Source organism: Panthera pardus, unplaced genomic scaffold (assembly GCF_024362965.1).
Source record: "Panthera pardus isolate Hobbes unplaced genomic scaffold, ASM2436296v1 HiC_scaffold_20, whole genome shotgun sequence".
In the NCBI taxonomy this organism is placed as follows: domain Eukaryota; kingdom Metazoa; phylum Chordata; class Mammalia; order Carnivora; family Felidae; genus Panthera; species Panthera pardus.
Window position 1 is genome coordinate 26,183,988 of NW_026526766.1, and position 18,088 is coordinate 26,202,075.

The window sequence follows — 18,088 nt, forward strand, 5'->3', positions numbered from 1 at the left end:
AGACTTTAAAAAATTGTCATGCCTCTTTTCACTTGGATTCAAAGGAGACAGAAGGAAATCTCTAGGCCTTAAATGTGATTACGGTTCTATAATTTGGAGTACTGAATTTTTTCATTGGGCTGACTACTCTAATCAAAATAATAGGCATCCACCCAATCTACACTTCCTCCATTTCTTTGGTCCATCCTGTGGTGCACAAGCTGTGCTCCTTGAGGGCTTCGCCATTTGCCCGATTGTTAGACTGCAAAAAAACTGTACCAATACATATACTAGTCATGACGGTAACTACTGGCCAAAACGTTGTGGCATGGATGAAGCCATTCATATCCTCAATATGATACCATCAACATACACGTGGGAGAGTGGTTCTACATAGTACTGTGCAGGATGCTGTGTCAATAAAATCTTGTAAGTCTGCCCCACCCTGATTTTTTGAGGAGCATACAATTTCTGGTGAAGCTGATAAAGTTACAGATCTAAGAAGTATTACACCAGATATTTTGGTGCTTATCAAGGAAGTGGCTACTGAACATTTAATGTAGGATGTCTGGCAAAGGCTACCAGTGCCCCTTCCATGTCCCTTCTCTTTGTGTTTTGGATGACCCCCACCAGCAATTACCTGCCTCTCTGGACTTGAGAGTTTTCCCAGAGCCACAGAAGACCACTCAGTTCATGCGTGCAGGCCGGGGGTGCTGGGGAATTAGCACATCTCAGAAGTAGCCCTCAACCGATGACCAATGGCTGCTGGAGGGTAAATCCCTCAGCTCGTTCGTCTCTCAAGTGGGATAATTCTGAGCCTTGTGTTTTCTACTATTTCCCAGACTTTCCCTCCCAATATTATGCTCCAGTTGCTCACGTTGATGACTGGTTTACTAATTCATCCTTTATTAACTGCCTTCCCATCATCCCTGGATCAATTTCCACGTCCATGCCGATGTTCCCAAAGAGACTCTTTTGCAACTTGAATGTTTTGCCTGGGGTCAGCTTCTGAAAAGAACCCATATTAGGACAAAGTGAGTCCATCCTTTAGATGTGGTCAGGAAATGCATCAGTGACAGCATAAAGAGAGGAAAATAGACATCTCTTCTATGATCAAACTTGAGGGGATTCATGGATACGCCTGGGGGAGAGACACTGCTGGTCACCTACTTGACAGCAACTGTTCCTCCTCCATAGTCAATAGAAACCAGTTTGGTTTGTCAGCTAAGCCACTTTCTAGGCCCCTGAGGATGAGCCGAGCTCAGTGCAGATGAAGCATGAACATCCCATTCCCATTTGCTGATAATCTTTAGGTGAGGATAGTTGACGGACTGCCAGCTCATGAGACATATGCAGGAATGTGCTGAGTTCTTTTCCCTTCTATAAACAGAGCTGGAAAAGTAAAAGGCTCCGTCTCTCTCTCTCTCTCTCTCTCTCTCTCTCTCTCTCTCTCTCTTTCATCTTCATGTTCCTTCCTGTTTGAAGCACCATTGGGTGATACTTAGAGTAATTGTAGTCATCTTATACCCATGAGAAAAATGTTCTCAAGTTGCTAAACCAACCTCAGAACCACCTATCTCCACACTTCATTTATGTAAGATAAATGCTGGTTAAGACTTCTGTTACCTATACACTCGTATTGTCCTGATTGATACAGATGCAATTCTAGGAACCAGCTTAATGAAGAGGCAAGAAGTCTCAAATGTGGCAATGGAAAGAGAAAGTCCCATATTACACTTTTCCTGTGTACCATAGTTCACTTGAAACTTTTAAAATGAAACAGTCTGATGTTAATATTCCATTTCTCTCCCAGGATACTCCCCTTTCTATGCAGGGTCAACCTACTCACCACAGCTTGGGGGCTTAGGCCTGCTTCTGCCTCTGCCTGAATTGCTGTTCCCACAGGTCCTCATGGCACCATCTCTCGTTTCCTTCAGTCTCTGCTCAGTTGTCATCCCTTCAGGACAATCCCCTATATAATGGCACTACCCTGACCCTCATCATTTCCTCTCGAGGAAAGAGTGGATGGGGAAGAATGTGATTTGCTCCGTGAAGCCAGAAGGTTATTACCATCCTTATAATTGCTATGTTAAAATTTGTGGGGTGGTCCAGAGTGACCACATTATCAAGAGCTAATGCTATGAATTCATGCACCATCAAAGAGACTGGCCAATGCAAGATCAGGAAGCCCATTCCCTGCCAATTATTTTTAAATTTTTTTTTAATGTTTATTTATTTTTGAGAGAGACAGAGACAGAATGCGAGTGGGTTGGGACAGAGAGAGAGGGAGACACAGAATCTGAAACAGGCTCCAGGCTCTGAGCTGTCAGCACGGAGCCCGATGCGGGGCTCGAACTCACGAGCTGCGAGATCATGACCTGAGCTGAAATCGGACGCTCAACCGACTGAGCCACCCAGGCGCCCCTTCCCTGCCATTTTTAAGGATGTCTACACAGAATTTGGGAATCCTTATTTTAAAGGCCTTTTACTCACCCATCTATAGTAATCTTGTAGCTAATATTAAGAAATCATCTTTTTGGCTGACAAATTTCTTGTCCAGAGCTTTTCTGCTTTCCTTTTGTTTTGAGTAGATGGAAAAATTTGGGATATATGTCTTAATTGCCATATTTTAAGATTGTCACCAAATCAGCTTTTTTCCCTCAGGAGGTAAAAGAGGAGAAGAATAGCTCTGAGCCGGTATGTCTAACCCTCTCCTTGAAATCTCTACTCGGAAGACACATCACTACCATAACTATGGTAGACATATGCTAGTCCTAAAAGCTATTCACATGGCCCCAATCCTTGGCCTTCCTCTACCTGTAAAGGCCAGAAAGCTAAAATACTGGATTTTCAAAACTCCATTTAGCTAGAAGTGGCCACAAAACTTAATTCAGGCCAATATGATGTAAGCCAAGTTCCTGGGTAGAGATTCCTCCCCCAAATAAACAAGAAAAATCTTTGTTGGAATAAACCCCTTCATTTTGTAGCCCTCCATGCAACTTTCTACTTGGAATGCAGGTATGAGGGCAGGGTCACAGCAGCCATCTGGAACCCATGAAGAAATAAGCAAAAGGGTAAAGGACTACCCAACAAGGTAGGTAGACCAGAAAGCTGAAAAGAGCCTTACCATCCCTGAATTGTTGAGCTGCTTTACAAGACTTAGATTGCACAGCCTTGGGCCTCCCTGTCCTGTGACTCACACACATCCCTAGCTGTTTCAGCTATTCCAGGAGGGCTTTCTATTCTATGCAGCCGATCATTAATATAAAGACAGAGACTGACCTCATCAAACCCCCTCTCACCTGCCCCTTCTTCCAGTGTCTCTATCACAGTAAATGACACTGCCATCCTTTCGAGCCTATAGACCAAAACTCTGGGCATTATCCTTGACACTGTTCCCTCCTTCATGGCCGCATCCAATCCATCACTGTCTGAACGTCCTGCTTTAAGTCACCATCTTAACTGTTAGTTCCAGATACCACTGTATCTCATCAAAACAGCCCCCTTGCTTATCTCTTTGTCCATGTGAAGGCCTCACTGTATCCAGTTTCCTTTTCAAAACACAAATCTAATCATTCACACACAAACTCACATACACACACACACACTCTCTCTCTCTCTCTCTCACACACACACACACACACACACACACTCACATACACATATATGCCTGCTTAAAAGCCTTCAATGGTTCTCCATATGTCCTGTGATCACGATATAAATATTTAACATGGCCTAAAAGGCCCTTTGGGGTTTATCCCCAGCCCGTCTCTCCAGCCCCAGCTTGTGCCAGCTCTCCTCTGAGTTTCAGCTTCCTGACCTTCATTTCTAAGAAGCTTCCTATTCCCTCTCTCCAAAATGTCTTTGCACAGACTCTTTCCTCTGGATGGAAAACTTCTTTTGCCCCTACCCTTTGCTATTTGACTTCTGGAAAGTTCTTTTTGTTCATTCAGAACACAGTCCTGTCTCTTCAACCTCAGAGAATTCTTCTCTGGCCCAGCTCAGGAGTTAACCAAAGATCCTCTGTTTAACATGGCCACAGACCATCTTCCCTTTTGCAGACTCTCCAGTTGTAATTATGCATCCTTCGTGGGATAAGTTGTTTACTTGAGAACAGGGTCTCTGTCTGATTTTCAACTTTACCTTTGATTGCATTCTCCATGCCAAATATGATGCCTACCACATAGTAGGCGCTCAATAAATACTTGTTGAACAAGGATTGAATGGAATAAAGCCATATAGCCCATTTGGTCAACCATCTCCTAAATAATTGATGAGTAACATTATATTATCTAATCAAAATGAAACTAAAAAAGATGATTGAGATAATACTAAAAAGATACAGAGCTTTACTGGGCCACAAACATTTGGCGAATTGCCAAATTTTGCCATCTCACCAATGGTATCTATGTCAGGCTCTGCATCATCTGACACATGGATGGACTAGGTTGAGCTGTGGTGTGGAGTGGGCACGTGCTCTGGACAACCGAGGCCCCACTATGATAATGGTGGCCCTAAGACCTAATCCAGATTCACAGGTTCTGTTGCAAATATGTTCTAATTGGAGAAATAAGCTGTGGGAGAGGCCTTTCTCCTTTACCCCCAAGTAACTATCCACCTGAAGATTCCTTAAACATGGGGGTGTGAGTCTCAAACCACTGACTGAAAAAGAGGCCACATGGGAACTTGCCCTCACCGTTCAGAAACCCCCTCACCAGGCAACATTAAAAATGGTAAATGGGAAAATTGAAGACAGGGGGAAAAACTGACAGGAATGACGAGAAATTATATTGGTCTGGAGGGTCTCAGTTTTGAAAAGGTCAAGTTTTTCCTCAAGACGGGGGTACTCTTCCTTCCTTAATGGTTCTCCCAGTGATTGGATCACCAAGATGAGTAGATTCTCACTTCCCATCTAATTCATGTGACACAACCAAAGGAAGCACGGGGTGGGGAGACAGGTTGTGTTTTGTGGGAGAGAATAAACAGGTGCCTGGGAGGTGCCTAGAATCTAGGCAAGACCTTTATGTAGTGACCCTACCAGGGTGGTCAGAAAGGAGTGGAGAAAAACAGGATGAATGGTATGGCATGTAACATTTCCCTCCTCTTCCCCCCAGGCCCACCAAACTCCATTTTATTCTATTCCTTGTAAGAACAAAATTTTAAGGGTCAGAAGCCATGGATTTAAACTTCTAATCTGCCACAGATGACCTTTGTGATGCAGGCAGGTCATTTAATCTCTCTGATTCACACTTTTTTTCATTGGCAAATAGTAGGTGGAACCCAACTGGCAAATAAAGATGGACCCCAACACAGAATTGTCCAAGAATCAATAATATCATGTATGTGAAAGCCATGTGTACATTGCAAAGCTTATGTCTTCACTAGCAAATTTAATTGGACTTCTCATTCCAGACTGTATGTACTGTATTTATATTTTTTCAAATTAAAATTATTTTATTTGTCTCTAATTAAAATCAAGTGGATGATAAATACAATAGGGTGACTAAGAATTTTGATTTTTTAGATAAAAAATAATTGCTTATTCAGCTTATTACGATTCTCTTTAGCTCATCTCTTTACTGTATTAGGACACCACAGAAGTATGCATTTATTCACCTCCGATGAAGGAAGATGATTCTCCCAAGGGCCACACCGTAAACATTGGGCAGCTTTTCTGAAACTTGGTACCCTCTCTGTTGGCTCCCTCCCTCTTTCATACGACATTTCCTCAAATGCTTGTAGAACTTTTCTTCCCTAACCCTATTCAGTGGTACCTTGTAGAAAAAGAAGGCTTCAGACTATCTCCAGAAGTAAATTGCAGTTTCTACTCATAGGCACCAGCTGTTTATGATGTGACCTCCAAGAGCTTTCATCGTGGCTGGGAGAGATGTATTAGAGGCTTTCTTTGGGCAGGGGATTGGGACATCTTATGTGCAAATCTGTATTTGAGGATCCCAATCCCAATGAAAAGTGTGGTTCCTCTGGTTGTAACATTACAGCCTATGTGGACACAAACCCAATGCCCCTGGAAGCAACCCCAAATCCTCACCACCACTGACTCATGGATAGCATTGAAAGTGCCCACATTTTCCCACAAGGTGATAAAAAAAAAAAACCTGTGTGGGTCCCTGACCCTACAGTGACGAGAGTGTGCATGCATGTGTGTGTGTGTGTGTGTGTGTGTGTGTGCGTGTGTGATGTATTAGAATGTTTGCAGTTTGTCAAGAAATTTTATTGGCATTAGCTATCTTTTGCAAAGTGTTCAACTTCCCACTTTGGAGAAAGGACAGTACCAATGTTAATTATTGCAGAGCCCCTGTGAACAAATTGTGAAGCGACAATGGAGGTGCAGACAGAATTGTGTTTTGATTACCCAACTGCCACAAGTCACATATGCTGATGGCCAGAAATCTCACTATTTGATCATCTGGATTGATTGAGAAGACTCCTAGTTCAGAGGTGTGGAGGTAGGAAGGAGGATCTTTCCTGACCTTGCCATTTCCCATCCCAAAAACTAACATTGAGTTTGAGGTTGAGAGCTCAAACAGTATCTTCCTGCTGGCTAGCATGACCCTCTTGGAAAAAGATTCCAGTCTGCTCACGAGAGAACTCCAAAGCATCTGAAGTCCACTGGAACACTCCAGTCATTAAAACATAACACCACTAGTACTTTTCAAAGTGCTAGAATGGGCATAAAGAAGAACTAACCCAATCGCCTCTTTATGCAGGTGAGGAAGCTGAGCCCCTGAGCAAGGTTGGAGAGATGCAGAGAGGTAAACCCAGTCTCCCGTTTCCAGACAGGTCCTTTCTCACTGGACCGTGCTAGGTCTGCCAAGTTACAGCAGTAAAGGGTCACTTTACACGTCTCACAGAGAAGTGCTCACTGCTTTCGATCTCTAGGTTCTGTGGGTCCCTCTCGGAGCCGTATTTCATACCCCATCTCCTTTCTGTCTCAGTCAGCTTGGACGGCCATTAAAAAAAAAAATCATAGGCTGAGAGACTGAAACAACATAAATTTATTTTTCTAGAGTTTTGGAGGCTAGAATTCCAAGACCAAGGAGTGTATATAGCGTCTACTGAGGGCTCTCTCCTTGGGTTTTCACTCAGCCACCTTCTCATATGGCTTTTTCTCTGTTGGTGCATGCAGAGACAAAGAGACCTCTTCACCCTCTTCTTATGAGGCCCCCAAACCTACAGATTAGTACCTGACCTTCAGACCCCATTGAACCTTAATTATCTCTTAAGAGCCCTGTCTCCAAATACAATGACAATGGGGGTTAGGGGCTTCATTGTATGCTTTTTGGAGGGACACAATTCAGTCCATAGGATTTTGCATCCGTCTACTCAAGAATCTAATTTTACAACGCTTGAACTTCAACTAGGCATTTGAAGAACATCAAATTGTACTAAGACTATCATTTATGGTTTCCAAATACAGCCACAGCAGGACAAATGCTACAACCCTTATCCTATAACAAGCAAGGTATTCCCTTCACGCAACACACACAATCCCGATCTACCATGTCTGAGAAACGTGAGTCCTGAGCATCTGTTTTGCATGAATAAAGGAAACAAATAATTCAGTATACCATGTCTTAACTTTAATGACGTCCAGATAGACTACAGCAAGATTGATGTACTATGAACTTGCTTTAAGTGGGACTCAACCCACATTGTTTTCACCAGTCACCAGGCAGCCAATTAAATACCAACCAGCCAGCGAGCTGTTTGCCAAAACAGAGGCCAGGCAACCTCATTACCGATAAGGTTAATTTAATCAGTTACTTTTGCTAAGTGCCTGTGAGTCACTCCCAAAATTTAAAACACAAATACAAAACATGAGTGGAAGCATTTCCTACGCGGGTATCATTCCTCATGCCTCTCTCTGCCCACCCATTTCCCCTCACCTGCCTAAACGCCCCTGTGTACTGACAACCAGCATTTTTTTTTTTTTAATGAGACCTAAGCTTAGGAGCCTCAAAACCAGGAACAGCAAGATGTGCCCTCTTTTGTATATTTGGAAATCTGATATAGCTGCATGCATTTGTGTGCTATAAGAAGGGTCCTCTGAGCCCACAACTGGAAGGTGTTCTCATGTTGGGAGCTCTGCAAAAGAAAGGAAAAAGAAAGAGAAAGTTTAACTCTAAAGCGGGAAACAATCTGTGCTGCGGCTGGTGGCATCCAAAGATGGGCAACCCGGAAAAAGCACTGTGTGTACGCACAGGTGTCTGGGACTCTGCAATCTGTCCGGTTGGGCATACTGGACATGGAGGCTGAACCACTGGGTCTCCTCCTTCCTCTTCTTCATACCTCAGGGGAACTTCTCTCACAAACTACAGACTCTGGCCAATGGCTGAAATATACACGTTTTTCTCATGGGCGTCAAGGAAAGCACAATATGACCATAACGTTAAGTCTCTGAGAAGCCAAAAACAGAAATTCGAGTGGGCCGGCCAGCATTACACCGATGGCTTTCTTACTTCTTCCAGGCCAGGATGGTCAAGGCCAACCCTGACTTTTTTGCAGTTAAATGGTGATGCTCACAGTGAGGCTTAGGCCCAGGTGTGGATGTAACGGGGAGAAACTTAGCATGTCTGACTCCATATTGCTTCTATTACCCTTACTGCTGTGACTTATAGCTTAGAAACTTCTGCTTAGCCCTGCACATAGGCATGTTAATCATTGAAGGAAGTTTGGTGACAGCTAAGATTTGCAAAAACCACTCTTTGCCCAAAACCTACATCACCCGAGAAGATAAATATGTACAGAAACAATAATGTTATGTTTAAGATTTAGAGAAATGGCATGAACAGATTCCTATACTCAAAGATCAACTGACCAAGGACAGAAAAGTTCCAAAACCTGCCTTGCACCCTTGTGGGCGCCTGACTGGCTACAGACCTCAGTCACCTCTTGACCCCAGCTCCCTCCCACTCCCCCCCTTTCCTAACATCAAAGTTCATGCTGAGGAGAGATGATTCTTTACGACAACAGTCCATCATCTCAGTTTGCTGACTTTCCAAATAAAGTCACTTTCCTACCCCAGCACTTTCCCACCCCCTCAACTTATCAGCCTGTCATGCGGCAAACAGAATGAGCTAGTACTCCGTTATGTAAATAAGGATATTTAGCGATAAAGACGTAACGCATGCAAATGCATTCACTATAGAAAAGTAACAGTATTGGTCAATAACCATCCTAATGGCTGCTTTACAAAGTTAAATTAGAATGGGATATTTTGAAACTGTATCTGAGATAAGACCTTTCATTGAAATAAACCACAGATTTAAAATAAAATAGATTGCAGATTTGAGATTAAGTGATTAAGGACTAGGAGAAAAGGTGGACAAGTATTATATGACCTAAGGATGGGGGAGGCATCTCTAAGTATGATACCAATGGCAGAGGTCACAACAGTAACAGCTGTGACTGCCCGAAAAATAAAAGCAATCAAATGAAAGAAAAAAAAGCCCAAAAGAGTAACCCCCAAAACAGCAACAAAAGTCACTATCGTAAACAAGTAGTACATCAACAAAATTGAAAGCCAACAGCTAATGAAGAAAACATGTTGATAACAGAAAACAACCAAAGTATGCTTACGTACACAAAGTAGTTAAAATTCAGTAAGAACCCTGGTGTGATCTCATACCAATGACTGTTTTCTTGAGCAGTAGACAGCGCCCACCTCAGTGCACGCCTCCACCCCATGGCTGACTTGATGGGGCTGGACATGAACTCTTTTCTTTTGTCAACTATGGCTGACAGTATTATTTATCCACCTTCGTGGATGATGATTAAAATGAGCACCACCCATCTCTAAGAACAGTTTAAGGGCTGGTGCAAAGGCAAAGAATTAGGAGGGCAGTCCAATGAAAATAACAGCAAGTTTGAAAATGTCTGTACAAGCAATGAATTCCCTTGGCGGCTTTGAAATAACAACACCTGTGACTGGTGGTTAAAGGGTGGTTCGGGGCTCATGCATATTAATGGGCAGCACTTAGTGCTGGAGGAAGAGGCCGAGTCAGAAGACAGAGAAGCGAAATTCCTAAATGTATCTGGAAAGCAATCAGCCCTTGGAAGTGGTGGCAAGGTTCCACACAAAAAATCAAACTTGCTATCGAAGGTGACGATGATCATGATGAAGGAGGAGGTACAGGTGGAGGAGGAGAAGGAGGGAGAGAAGAAGAAGTAGAAGGAGGAGGAGGAGGATAAGTGGAGGAGGAGGCGGAGGAGGAGGAGAAAAAGGAAGAGCGGAGAAAACATTCCAGTGAAGAAATTGATATGAGATACTCTAGCCAAAAATGTACAAAAATCAAACCAGAATGGAAAAGACTCAAACCCATGAACATCAAGATCAAAAGGTCAAGAATTCTCAAAAAAAAAAAAAAGAAAGAAAGAAAGAAACTAAGAAAAAAACTTCTAACACATCAAACAGACCTAGTTCTGTAGAAGACATTAAAGCAAAAATGCAAGCAAGTATGGAAAAAGGTGATTCTCTTTCTAAAGTGAAAGCCAAGCTCATCAATTATATGAGGAACTGCTTCTGGATGACTGATCCAGAGGCTATTTAAGATCTCTGGCAGTAGAGGACGTTTCTTTAGGAAAAAAGCTTAAACGGTTTGTTAAAATTTTCCATCTCATTTTATTTCTGTTAACACTTGATATCTGGCTGTCCTTTTTATAATGCAGAGAGAAAACTTTCCTTACTCTGTCTGATAAATGTGGTCCAGCTTGCATTGCCAATACATTGTCCAAAATGTCTGTTTAGTTTTTAAAGGCAGAACTCCACCTTTTGCTTGGTTTTAAATATGTGTGGAATGCTACAGCAGAACATAGTAGTAGGATGGTCAGACAAGTGGAGAAACAAAATCTTATGTGTGAAATAAACTCCGTTTTTTAATAGAGTTAAAAAAATCAATGAGAAAAAGATGAGCAAGCACCTCAGTGGAAAAAATAATAGTCAAAGGAGGGCGCCTGTGTGGCTCTTGTCAGTTAAGAGTCCAACTTCGGCCCAGATCACGATCTTGCAATTTGTGAGTTCAAGCCCCGCATCGGGCTGTCTGCTGTCAGCACAGAGCCTACTTTGGATCCTGTCTCCCTCTCTTTCCGCTACTCTCTCTCTCTGTCCCTCTGTCTCTCTCTCAAAAATAAATAAACATTAAAAAAAAATAAAAACATTTCTTTAAAAAAATAAATAAAATAATAGTCAAAGGACATGAGCGGGCAATTTACAAACACAGACACCCAAATATTTTTTTAATATGTCCTTCCTAACCGGAAAAAGTGAAAAATATAAACACGCGCAATTTTTCATTGATCAAATCGGCCATTCAAAAAAAGGAAATAATGAAACCCAGTGTTTGGAAAAAATGTGGGGAACCCCATAAACCAGGTGGGAATGACAGTTGATGCAATTTTTTCCAGGTTGACAATTTGACACCAGGAATCAAATTCCTAAAATTTCCATCCCATTTGACATTGGAATTCCAAACTTAACCTAGGGAAAGCATTGTGGATAAGCACAAACTGAAGCTAAAACATCCATCAGAGAGAGAAATAATATCGGGTACATTAACTAAACATACCATGGAGCACTCAGCAGTGATTTAAAATTACATTGGGAAGCTATTAAGTTTTGAGGTAAGTGTCTAAAAAGTTTGATCCTATACTTATAACCATATAATATATACACATAAATACATAAGTAATAGATATAGAAAAAGACTAAAGGAATATAAGTAGATGTCAGTGGTGGCCATCTAGAATGAGATCATAGATGACACTTATTTTGTTCTTTTTTGCTTTTCCATTGGTCCTAAATTTTCTTCAGGTAACATGTAGCTTTCTATACCAATAAACAACTTGTTTTTTAAAAATAGAATTTTAGAGGAAAACCCAAGAGTACAACAGGCTTCTATTTCTCCCACCAAACTAAATGGCTTTCACTTAACTGCTTCCAAAGATCACGCTGCCTCTCTCTCCCCCCGATCTGCATCCAACTTTGTAATAATTTCCTTCACATCATGAAAAAATTATCCAAAACCCCAAGCTCACTCATCCAATTAACTCTCTACCTCTTCCATACTCAATATTCAATTAACATCGAATCATTTCAAGTCTTGCTATTTTAAAACCTGCTCTGGCTAATCTGTTTTTTTTTTAAACAATCAGCCCTTCTTTCTACTTCCGAGCCTTCAAAAATATCTGAGGACAAGAGAATGTTTGTAGACAAGTCACTCTTTGTTCTGTGCAGAGATACTTCACCGACCCTCCGGTGTCCATTCTCTAGAGTGTAATGGGTGTGGAAAACAACTTAGAACCTTGTAGCCTATAGCAGGAGGTGTGCCACAGAGAGCAGAGCATGACGGGTGTGACATGAAAATACCAGACACAGGTCAAGGCACAGATCCTCCTAAAAATGCATCACCCCGCACGGTTGGGTAGGAGGCCGTGCCGGCTGGGGTTCCGGACTCTGCAGACAGCAACTGGTATGATTTTGGACAAGCAGTTCAACTACTCTGGGCATCAGCTACATCATTTCCAAAACTATGACTTTATTTCTAAGGTGACATTGAGACTGATGGACATTTACATCCTTTTTCCTAGCCAGTCAGTTAACTCTGTATGATCACAAAATCACCCTGCAAGTAGTTTGCAGCCCAGGATCGCTACAGACCCATTTTGCTTCCTCACTGTGTGCACTGAAGATATTCAGCCTATGTCGCAGTTCCAACATTCATTACATCTCGCGACAATAGATTGCTTCGGTCATGTTCCTCTGGTTTCTCCATTCTTCATTTTCTCCCCTCTTCCATTGTCCCTCGTTGATTCAGGCTACATGGGAGGCCTTTTCTTTATCTCTGTAGACTGAGGATCGGCCTTTTAGTTTTTTAAGCTGAGGGAAGTTAGTCATTTGAAAGATCTTAATCTATTACAGCTTATTACATATGTTATTCTTTCAAGGTTAAGAGAGAGGCAGACAACAGAAGGGCAAGGATTATAAAAAGCATCACATAAGCGGCCCAAGAATGGGACTAACTTCCTATAAAGCTGGCAAACACCAACACTGTTCCCAAACTAAAGCAAAGACAGTCTCCCTGACCCCCTGACCCAGGACAAAATAGATCTAACAAACTCCAAATGCGGGCAGGGGTGTGGAGAAACGGGGTCACTCATACATCACTGGTGGAAAGGCACAATGGCATAGCCACTCTGTAAAAGAGTGAACCGCACTTATCGTACGGCCTCGCAATGGCACTTGTGGGCATTTATGCCAGAGAAATGGAAACCTGTGTTCACACGAAACCTGTACACAGAGGTTCAAAGCAGGTTTATTCACAACATCCCCAAGCAGGAACCAACCGAAAGGTCCTTCAGTGGATGAACAGTTAAAGAAGAACATGGATATATCAAAACCGTGAAATACCCCTCTGCGATAAAAAAGCAACAAACCATCGATGGACACAACTTGGATGGATCTCAAGGGAGTTATGCTGCATGAAAAAAATTCTCAAAAGGTTACACTTACATGATTTCATTTGTACCACATTCTTAAAATGACAAAATTATCGAGATGGACAACGGCTTGATGGTTGCCAGGATCGGAGGTGGATGGGGGGGTAGGAGGTGGCTGTAGCCAGAAAAGGTAGCAGGAGGGATCCCTGCAAAGAAGCTGTCCTGTATCTTCAGTGCAGCGGTGACCAAAATACACAGAGCTGAATATACACAAATGAGTGCATGCAAAGCTGGTGGAATCCAAATAAGATCGCTGGGTCGTATCAGTCTCATCAACATTACTTTCCTGATTTTGACAATGATGATGCAAGATGTTGAGGGAGAGACAGAGAGAGAAAGATCAACGACAACAGCACATGTGTGGACAATAAAGAACTAGAATCAACTTACAGTGTTGTATTTTCCCTGTAAAGTCTTCCTATCAAACAGAAATGCAAATCTGTCCTATAGTCCACATTCCCTGAAATTTTAAATTACTCCTAACTTTGGGTGTTCTACTTTGTGGTGGTTGTCATGGTGATGCTTAAAGAAGAGGAGAACCACAAAGTGGTATACAAAGATCCGACTTTCTCTAAGGAGCTAGGATAGGATCCCCCGAGTGGGCTCCCCACGCACATGGTATGGTCGGCTTCAGAGCTTACCTGCAGACAGAATTACCAGGGAGTGGACACTTCCGTGTCAACCCGGAAGCCATAAAGACAAGAGCTGGTGGGTAACACCACATTTTCCTTCCCTGCAGTGGGATGAACCTGAGGTGATTCATCTCTGAAAGGATCCTCGGCAGAAAGAAATCTAATGTTGCCCACAGCACCCATCTGCTCATGGCCATGCCTTTTATTGGCTTTTCCTTCTCTCCCCTCTCCCCTCACCCTCTTCCCTCACCCTTTTCCCTCTCCCCTCACCCTCATTCCATCCCCCGAGCAAACTACTCGAACCCAACTCCTTATCTCAGGGTCTGCTTTTCGGAAGGCCCCAAATCTGGATATTCACACTGAGGATACCTGGATGCAGATTGCAAGGCCTGTCTCTAACAGCTGATTTTTACTTTCCCTCATCAATACCAAAATTTAAAATATATATATATATATATATATATATATATATATATATATATATATTTTAACCTGCTACAGATTTCATGGAGATGTGACAAAATACAATTTGTTTATTTAAGACAGATGACAACACCCTCAGGTAAATATAGTCTTGGCCATTTCTGAAGCACCTCTCCCATGTCCCCAGTAACAAATATGAACACTGGCCATGAGGCTGTTTAACAACAAACTACAAAGCCCTTTTCATGCAGGTTAGAGTCACTGAAGCGACTTTGCATTCAGCACACACATCTGTAGAAAACTGCGATACGGTGTTCTAGATTCTGGAAGACCAAAGAGCGTCCTGGGCCCACAAATCCAGTTAAGTCCACCAAAAGAGCTGAGGAGTTGGCCAGTTCCCAAGAGGTCACATAAGTGACTTAGGAGAGTCAACTTAAAGAAAACTCTGGTCTGAAAATTTTTTTAAAGGGAAAGATTCTTTGAGATCCTGAAAACCACGCTAAGTATAACCCACCTAGACTACTAACCAGCCATAGTCGTATTGGTAATACCTTGAAACATTCTCCTCGGAATCACCGGAATTCACCTGGCTGGGTGGCTTAGCCGGTTAAGCGTCCGACTTCGGCTCTGGTCATGATCTCGAGATTCGTGGGTTCGAGCCCCGAGTCGGGCTCTGACAGCTCAGAGCCCGGAGCCTGCTTCGAATTCTGTGTCTCCCTCTTTCTCTGCCCCTCCTCCACTTGTTATCTCTCTCTCTCTCTCTCTCTCTCTCTCTCTCTCTCAAAAATAAATAAACATTAAAAAAATAAATGAACAAAGTTTATTTATTTTGAGAGAGAGTAAGTGCACACACAGGTGGGAGCGGGGGAGGGGCAGAGAGAGGGGATGAGAGAGAATCCCAAGCAGGCTCCACACTGACAGTGTGGAGCCTCACCCGGGGGGTTCAATCTCACAAACTGTGAGTTCATGACTTGAGCCAAAATCAACATTTGGATGTTTAACTGTCTGAGCCACCCAGGTGCCCCTGCCACCATTTTCAACGGTTCTGCTATAAATATGCTTGTGTCTGTGTAGCATCCAGTTAAATAAGTATCTAAATATACCTTTAAAGGCTTGGGAGACAGAGTGGCTGAAAGGAAAACGGATGGGGACTGTGAACATTTAGAACCCAGCCCTGCCTGCCGCCTGGGAGTGGCACGTAGGAGGAGCAAACGTGGCCACAGCCCTTGAACTTCTAGCCTCTCTGTTTACTTATCAGCAAAATGAAGGGTTGGGATTAGACGAGAAAGAAAAACCATGCTCTGTTCCAGCTGGACAAGTCTGTGATTCTAGGCAGTGTTTTTGTTTAGGAGAGGATCTGCTAACAGTATTAATACCCATGCACTGATTCATTTAACAACTACTAAGCATCCTCTGTGTGGCAAACACTGTGTAAGGGACAGCAGATGTCACCACACATGAGCAGACGGGCCTGCCCCAGCCTTTGACACGGCTCAGATTCTCACCTCTATGCTTCCCATCATCCAGTCTTCATTTGCTCCAGATTCAATGTCTCGGGAGCCAGTGTCCATCAGGCCAAGCTTTGGTCATGTGCTCGTCCCCAGGCTCTGTGACAAAACAGAGAAAGAATGTGGTCTCTGTCAACTTTCATGGAGGAAGGCAGCAGGAAGCGGCTGTCACCAAGAAGGGCCCACCCACCAAGATGACACGCAAAGCAAACTGCCCCGGTAGGAAACCAGAGGACTCAAAGGAAGAGGGGGATTTGAATCTTGGATGACACACGTCCCCCACATCTGCCTCCCTGAGCTCTCTGACACCCAACGCACAAACGTATGTGTGCGTATGTGCATCTCCGGGAAAGGGGGAACCCCTAACCCTCACCCAGCTTTCTCGTGATTCTGGCTCAGGCAAGGAGGAGTTAAATCCATGGGGGTCTCTCACATCAGGGGGCAGATTGCTTCCCGTTTCATTTTTCCTGGCATTCTCACATGAGACACGGCCGTGAAGAACGTACTCAGGGGTCCGGTGGTACAGGTTGGGATCGCCTAGCTGGCTCTGTTTCTCAGTGTATGGTCACCACCACATTCGCCAAGAGGCCAGCAGAGAACACGTTTAGGACAATGTTCAGGACAAGGGTGCCACGAGGGGCCCGGGTCACAGGTCACGTGGGGAACTTGCCATTATTCCATGAGTAAACATCCCTGGTTATGTCGGCCCAAGGTGGAGTGGATTTGACTCTCCTCTGATGATCAAAAGTCGATGGCATCAGGCTGCCACAGGTCCCAGTCCCTCCTTAGCATCCGAAATCCTGTTTCTATCCCCGCCCTCTGCCGCAGATGCTCTCTCACTAACTAATCAGTGTACCTAGAAGGCCAACACAAGAGCAAGTTCGACATTAAACCCTCAAGCAATTAAACCTTGCTAAAATCCACAGAGAAATGCAAAGAACTTAGAACAGCCACAACACATTTGGAAAATCAGTCAAAAATTCTCGAATTGTACAGTGTTTTTTAATTTATTTCAGCTATTTCTCGGGAAAACTTGGTTTTTAATGAGAGAACACAATGTTTGGATATCATGAACATTCCAGACACAGCCTGCCTGTGCAAAGGCCCGTCCACGGTATCATTTACAACTGTGCCCCTCCCAAGCCCACCCAGCCCCAGAGATTAAGCTCTGGCCTGTGTTTGGTGGTTAGCATCCCCTTGCTAAAATATGCTTACTACAGATTTGGTTTAATCCTGTTTGGGTTTTGACCTTTGTATAAACCAGGTCACGTTCAACATATTCTTCTGTGACTTGCTATTCTTATTCTACAAATTTTTAGTAATATTTATGCACGATTGTGTGTGTGTCAGTAGTAGAGTACCTTCCAAAATTTTTTTTAATGTTTATTTTTGAGATAGAGCGCGTGTGAACACGCACCAGAGAGAGGGCGGGGAAGGGGCAGAGAGAGAGGGGAACAGAGGATCCGAAGCAGGCTCCCTGCTAAAAAGGAGAGCCCGATGCAGGGTCTTGAACCCACGAACCGTGAGATCATGGCCTGAGCCAAAGTCGGACACTCAACTGACTGAGCCACCCAGGCGCCCCCCAAAATGTTTTTATTCACCCAATGGACATTTGTATCCCTTCCAGTGTTTTACGTTTCCAACATTACTGCTATGAATTTCTCCTGAGTATGTACTTAATCATAAACTTCCCAGGCACAGTATATGTGCATCTTCCTTTTTAAATAATATGAAAATTTTTTCCAAGTATGCGTATAAGAGACCTGGTTGCTTTACATCCTCAACAACACTTGGTATGTTCAGACTTTCTAATGTTACCAATATGGGATATTGGTAAGCAATAACATTGCAAGCTGGTCCAGCCTCTGCATTTCCAAAGATGATTTTTTTGCACGTCAGTCCTCACTGCCACATATTCAGATGCCGAAAAGCAGGAAGCATACGGAATTCAGCTTCCTGGCTTCTGCACATACCCCTTTCTAGAACGCAGGACCAGCTAATGGTGGTGGAGCGAATGATGCTAGCTTGTGA

At 43.2% G+C, this 18,088-nt stretch overlaps 1 pseudogene; it reads left to right on the plus strand.

Moving 5' to 3' along the window:
* Positions 1 to 8,651: 8,651 nt before the first annotated feature.
* On the plus strand, positions 8,652 to 10,565 carry LOC109251632 (nucleophosmin-like; annotated as a pseudogene).
* Positions 10,566 to 18,088: the final 7,523 nt, after the last annotated feature.